Source organism: Nicotiana tabacum, chromosome 7 (genome assembly GCF_000715075.1).
Source record: "Nicotiana tabacum cultivar K326 chromosome 7, ASM71507v2, whole genome shotgun sequence".
Classification (NCBI taxonomy): Eukaryota; Viridiplantae; Streptophyta; class Magnoliopsida; order Solanales; family Solanaceae; genus Nicotiana; species Nicotiana tabacum.
In genome coordinates this window covers 165,909,258-165,916,640 of record NC_134086.1, presented here as the reverse complement: position 1 = coordinate 165,916,640, position 7,383 = coordinate 165,909,258, and the positions used below count along the sequence as shown (strand labels likewise).

Sequence of the window (7,383 nt, the reverse complement as noted above, 5' to 3'; positions counted from 1 at the left end):
ACGATAATATCAATGAAGATTGTTCGCTCTTATTTTAGTCTACTCATTATTTTTTGATTCATCTTTAGATCTGAGGTTTATTATGCTTGACTAAGATTAACCTCCTCATTATCATTAGTTGTTTTAATCAAAAAGGTTTTGACATCTTTTGGTCAAACAACCCACTCTAAATAAAGGTTACTTGCAAATTACATACAATCCATTATTAGTACTTTGAATTAGGAGATTTGGTTATATCCTTTTTCTTTTTTCACTCATCTCCTCTTTCCTCACTGTCGCATCTCTCATCAATTTTTCTTTCTTTCTTCATCTTTCTCTCTCATCGTTTTTCTCTCTCAATAAGGTAAGTTTAAAAATTATCTTCTGCCAATCAACCTATTGAAGTAACCTCCAGGTCACAGGAATTGAAGATTCAAACACTAATCTATCATAAAGCTTTGATACGAATTTGGATTTTCAAAAATTATTATTTGTTTGGATTGAGTGTTGTTGCAAAAAATTGGGAATATTATTTGGAGTTTATATCTCAATTTTGAGGGTGATTGGTGAATATTAGACTTGGTTCTAGCTGAATTTCAGATTGAAACTCGAAGAAGAAGAAGATGATGATGATGAAGACATGACTTACAATATACTTACGAATTTGTAGTAAAGTTGTAGTAAAGTTGTAGTAAAATTATAGGTAAATTGTATTGTGTTGTAGTTATATATTTTTTTTTTATTTGAATGTTGTATGAAAGTTGAAAAATAGTTGTATGATGATAAAATCTAGTTGCCTCCCCATGTATAATTTGAGAAATTGGTGATATTTGACATAACAACACCTCTTGGCATTTAACTCTAATATTCACACAATTAAGCATCACGAAATTCTTCTTTAGCAAATGTCTTTCAACGAATAATATATATCTGATTATGCTATCAGCTTAACACAATCGATTTCCTTAAACATGCATTACTTTTCGTAACACGGAGGAAATCAAAACTACATCATAAGTACTGAAAGCATGCAGGTCTATCACGTAACCAACTTGAAAATAAGGCTCCTTATTACTTAGACAAATGGCAATACTCAGTACAAGTACTGAGAATTGGCACAGAGACATTTTGAACTTATCGATATTTTTTACAATTATAGTCACAAGTTATTTGGTCAAATTACATAATAAAATTTTACCCTTAATGAAATTATAGTCAATTGTGACTTGGAATGTAATATTGAATTAGTCACATTGCATTTGATTTTGTAATATTGAATTGCAACTAACTATACAGTATATACTTATTTATAACTAATGTATAATTTATCTACAACATTCATACATTTTTTCTACCCAATTAAATACAACTGCAATATCATACAAATTAAATACAATTATTATACTAATTTTATATAATGTCTTTTGTATATTTTGTATGTGAATTGTATATATTTTGTGTGTGGTGTGTGCTTTTTACTCTCTAAAATTCCAATCAAAACTTACTCTCTTAATACAATTTTTATATATATCAACAACTTTCACTACAAGAAAGTATAGACTTTGCAACAATGTTTTAGCAACAACTAAAATATTGTTGGCTAAAATTGATAAATGGCAACAACTCAATAAAATTGTTGCTATAGCATAGATTTTTTGGCCTCAAAATTTTCTTGTTGACAAACATGTTAATTTTGTTACCATATGTTATGATTTAGATAATAAACTTTAAATTTTAAAATTGGCAACAACGTTCTAGCAACAACTATATTATTATTGTCGAATTGTAATAAATGGCAATAACTAATTTTAGTTGTTGCAAAAAATAAAAATTTTAACATAATAAAATTAGATTATAAACAGAATTGGCAACAATAAAGTATTTTTGTTGGCAATACACATTAAATTGCCAACGAGATGCGTGGATTGTGGCCTTAATCTTTTCAATTTTTCGCCAAAATCAAATGCGGCAAACCAAAAGTCTTTTAATTACTTTTCACGGATTTTTAGCCCACTCTCTAATAACTATTCTTGCTAGGGTTTTTCTTATCAGTTCTAATTTAAAGAGTTTCTCCCCTGTTTTGTCCTACTGCTGCTGATCAAAGAAGAACGGTCAGAAGACCGTTGCTGCTGATCGGAGAAGAACGGTAAGAACTCTATCTTTAATTACTTTACCCGATTGCTGCTACACTAAATTATGGAAATACCAATTTTTGTGATTGTCTTTTATCAGTGAAGTACTTAATTGGGTATGGGCATCTTAAATTCTTCTATGCCAGAGTAGGATTTGCGCTTTTTTCTCCTATAATTCCATATGCTTCAGAAAGCAACTTTGCATAAGTTCTTTATTTTATTGTTGTCCAGATTCTTGTTCCCTGCATAAGATTTTAGTTTTAAATTTGTCCAAATTCTTGTTCCTTGCATAGATTTTTTATTTTAAAGCTTTTCTAGATTCTTGTTCCTTTTTTAATGGACATTTTTCTATTGTTGGCACAACATGAATGTGATATTATTTCCTCGAAGGATTCTGTGATAAGAGATTGGATTGAAGGTCAACAGTTTCACACTTCTAGTTTTAAATACCAATTTCATGAGAAGTTTATCTATTGCTTGTTATTTGTGGTATTAGATCTATTTGGTCATGAAAAGTTAGCTTTATGTCCCCTGTCCAATTTTGGTTCTTTTAATAGTGTATTCATGTATATGGCTATTCATTTAATCCAAAGTAAAGTAAATTTTGGATTAATTGACAGATGCATTAAATTATTACTAAATTCTGGTTGTAATACAATTAATTTACAATTGTAGATGATTTTCAACTTTGGGAAGAATCATTATTTTACTAAGTATTTATATTATTTTATTTTTTGAGAAAAGAAACATCTTAGACAATTAGTACCTCATTCCCTTACACTCTGTTAACATCTGAGAGAGTGTGAAAGAAATTTTTTTATCCAATCACAGATGAATCGATTCGTCTTGGAATTTTTAATTTTTAAATAAGAGCACATACTCTGTCTTAGACATTAATACTTCCATGACTCCCAGTAAACAAAAGTCTACTAAGGCTGCTAAAACCATAAATTGATCAAAGTGCACGTTGATTTATCTTTTATTTCTAAAATATCATGATATTGTTGCTTCTGTCTCACCTTCGTAGTGCCCAATCTGCTTGTTTGTTAGTTCTGTTCTATTTAGAAATCACCATTTTCTTAATGGTATTTCAGTGAAAGAAAAATACATGTGTCCTTAGTTTCCTTCCAATGCTGGCATAATCCAACTTCATGTTAGTATTTTCAGCTTAATGTTATTGGTACATATGTAGTCATTTAGCTTACACAACTCTTTGACTCTTTTGTTTATTTCTTATTTTATTAGATAGTCTTGTATCATTAATCCTTATGGAATAAGAAATTTTGTGTCATTACTTTCCCCACCTGCTATGGTGTCGAAGGTAACACGAGTGTGATGCTAAATTTATTAAAGGTGAGTTTGAAAAATTATTTGGATATAGTTACAAGTAATTACATAATTCATGCTCTTCTAGCATTTGCATTTCTATGATTTAGTTCAAGCTATGACCTTGCCATATTACAATTCTGAAGAAGAACAAAAAGAGCAAGAAAAAATGATGTTCAAATTAGAAATTAAAAGAAGAAAGACAAGAAGCTGAAGACAAGAAAACTACAGCTCTGGACGTAAGCAAAATATCGAAAAAGCATATGATAGTAGTCATGTTTGTGAACGGTAAAATCTTGTAGGCATGGAATAGAGTTCTGAATTTTTGAGTTGGGGTTTGCATGGAATAGAGTTTTGAATTTTCATGCTTTTTAACTTAAAGTCACACAAAGAACTCTTCCTGATATAAAAATAAAGCAAGGACAATCATCTAAGGAAATGACGTGGCATCTGAATCCATCTTAGTGAACCTGTTAAGTAATTAAATACACATTAGTTTGTTTGTCTTAGTAGGCTGGTTAAATAATTACTTGATTAATGTTGAAATGATCATTACATGAAGATTACAATTACATGCTCCAATTCTCGGGAAGGCTACTGCAAACTGTTACTTACAAGTTTTCACTTTTCCCTTTATGTCCATCTAAGGTTATTGACTTTAAAGCTAAATGTTGATGGTAGAAATAAAAGGTATATAAAAATGTAAAGAACACTAGATGACTTTCCTCTGTGTGTGTGTCTCTAAGTACTTCTGTGTGTGTACATTATATGTATATATTGCTAAAAAATAGATCCGACAGAAGCAGATATCATCCTAGAGGAAAAGAATTATTATCACTAAATTACGATTATGTTGAATTAACTATAAGATGATACAGAGACAGGAGTCTCATTGCGCTATCCAGGTAAACATTATTGTTCAGTAATAGTGCTTTTGGGGTTGAGTTAGGCGCAAGTGCCATACTTTTCAATCTGGAACACTTACTGTACTTGCAATTTTCATTTGCTCAAGTTGTGTTGATATTGTTCAAAGCAACCTGTTATTAAAAAATAATTATTTATTGAAAGCAATAGTTTGTTTCAAGCCAAAGATTTGTCAGACTACTGTTCTTATTTCTGTGCTTTCTTCCTTTTCTTGTTTACTTGCCTAAGAGTGACTGTTTAGATTTGCATCCTGGAAGGGGAGGGACAATATAATTGTAAAACTCATCCATGTCTAACTATGAGGTTGGGGATTCATGTCACCAAAGTTGGAAAAGGACAATTCTATTAGAAAGAAGTGATTCATTTTTAGGAAAATTTTAAAAAACACCTGCTTAAATCTAAGAAGATGAAATAAGTAGACCTCCAATTCATCCAGATTAATAGTTGAGCCAGTTGTTGTCCTTGTTGAAGGGGTAAACCCTGCCTTTGTCATTTGTTCCTCGAAAAAGCGAAGTTTACGTGCTATTTCTCCACATCTTTTAATCTATAGAAGTAAATACATACATAAGTTAAATGCGAAGATGTAAATAAATAGTGAGTAGTATTGGTGCAAAGTTTATCTGAACCATGATGCTAGTGGTACTCAGACTTATAAGAATTAGGTAGAGCATGTTTAGGAAATTGAGTGTTTCAAATTGATGAAGTAGAAAGGCAGTGCTGATGAAAAGTCTAGTCAGTTTGAACTAATTGAGAAGTTTTATTTTGTGTATCATACAACTTACACTAGTTGTATGAGACTCCTTTTTATCTCACAAATTTGTGGTCCCCAATCTTACACTTCTGGGTCCACAGAAATCTGGGTCCACAAAACTGTGAGACAAAAAAATTGCCTCATACAACTAGTGTCAGTTGTATGTGACACAAAATAAAATTTTTCGAACTGATTCATTTAGACATTCAGATATTACACAGTGAATCACAGAAAAAGGAAGAACACATTTGAACAATTTATCTTAATCTCCTATATGATACATAAGAGAAAGGCAAAAGCTTTTAAGCCCTTTTTGAAACAAAACTCCACCTAACAATTTCTGTTAGTGTTTGTTTGCATATTGTTTGCCTTTCTCGGCTAGTATGCAAACAAATGACTCACATGAAGAATGAACATTGAGTTAATGATGCCTCCGTTGAATTAAATATACATGTGACACTTTTATCTTTATTCCTATAATATGAGTTTATCGAAATAAATATTGAAAGTTAAAGTCTGTATAAATTTTTGTAGGATAAGGTGAACGACTATATTGCTAAACAAATCCAAGAAATTGAAGAGGATACTAATTTGGACCCGATTGTTAATGCTACATTTGTGGTTCAAATGAGGCAAGTCGTTCAAGACTTATGGATAACATCACGGTAAGAAACTTTGTCTAACTCTTGTAAAAATAGTTCGTTGGTTGATATTGTTCAATATCATGTTTGTATTATGGTTTTCAGTTACAATTTATTTAGTAGTCTGTCATCTGATTTCAAAATCACCAAATTGAGATATTATGACCATAACATGTTATGCTTTCCATGCTCTTTTATGTGATATGCACAACAATGGATGCTAAGTTAAATAGAAATACAATAGGGTATAACGATATTATTTTTTGAACAGTCCCCCAACCTTTACAAATTACAATTGTGTATTGTAATCACTACAACCGAGAAAGAGCATAGTTTTGCTTAATAGTTTGATAAAGAAAAAAAATTGGAGTGCCTTGAAAGTTACTTGGAATTGTTATTTGTCCTGGTTCTGGTACTAAAAAATTGATTACTCGGGCATGTATAGAATTTCTATAGTAGGTAGTTAGCTTTACTCTTTTATGTTACATGGTGCAAGTTCGTTCTTGATAATTTCTTAGCTTTAGCTTTGATTATAATAATCTTTTTATATCATTGGTGCCCAAATTTTTCTTTTTTTGATTTGTATTTGTGAACTTTATAATTTTCTTCTATAAAAAATATAACTATAATTTATCTTCTTTTGCAGGACGAGGATGAATAAACCAACATAGCTGACAATATGGTTCATCTAATGCTCAAGCTACTAGAAGAAGATTTACTTTTGGGTTGTTATTAGATTAGAAATTATGTCCCCGTAGATGCTCTTGTTTTTATTTTAAAGTAAGAACATGTGTTTTAGTAGTATTTAGTTTTTGAAAGTATGTAAATACTTAGTGCATCAGTTGTATTGATATTTGCAAATATATATCATATATTAATTTATATATATATTTGTGATAGTTTAAAAGAAAATGTTATTTGTGTATGTAGCAACTACACATTTATTATTGCTAGCTGTACAACAGAAAATATAATATTGTTGGCAAAAAATGGTTTGTCCCCGTAACAATACTTAGTTGTGAAAAGCCTTTATAACAGATTATTAACTATCCTCTTATCAATTTTTTGCCACAAGTAGTGTTGTTGCGAAAATAATAATAATTTATCGCAACAATAATTTTTGTTGCTAAATATTTTTATAAGCCACAAGTGTATAATCAAAATATAATTTATGGCAACAATATTTCTTGTTGCATTAAGTCAGTTTTTGGCAATGACAATTTTTGTTGGTGCAAAAACTTTTCCCATCAGAATTTATTGCAACGACATGCAATAATTTTTTTGTTGTTGCCAAAAGTTCTTTTCGCAACAATATTCCCTATATGGCAACGAAAAAATTTGCTGCAAATTCCACACTTTCTTGTAGTGTTTATGTAAAAAGATGGTATTGATAACTTAAATACACATTTTATACAACGATTCGTACATAATACAACTATTTCCAAAAATAAGTGAAACACATCCTCCAACGCGGAAACAAAATTGGCCATGATGGCGCCCGACACCGTTGTCAGGCAAGCCGACGCGGAAACATAATTGAGTTCTGAATTTACTTTTACCAAAAATAAGTGAACCAGATCCTCCAATTTAAAGTTAAAGCTAGAAGAGATCAATAATGTATACAAAAGGA

The 7,383-nt window shown here is 30.4% G+C and overlaps 1 long non-coding RNA gene across 1 annotated transcript; it reads left to right on the top strand.

The window, feature by feature from the left end:
* Positions 1-1,986: 1,986 nt before the first annotated feature.
* Positions 1,987-6,641, top strand: LOC107789557 (uncharacterized). Its single transcript, XR_001648872.2, has 3 exons — positions 1,987-2,125; positions 5,647-5,777; positions 6,400-6,641. It is a non-coding gene; the product is annotated as an uncharacterized LOC107789557 (long non-coding RNA).
* Positions 6,642-7,383: the final 742 nt, after the last annotated feature.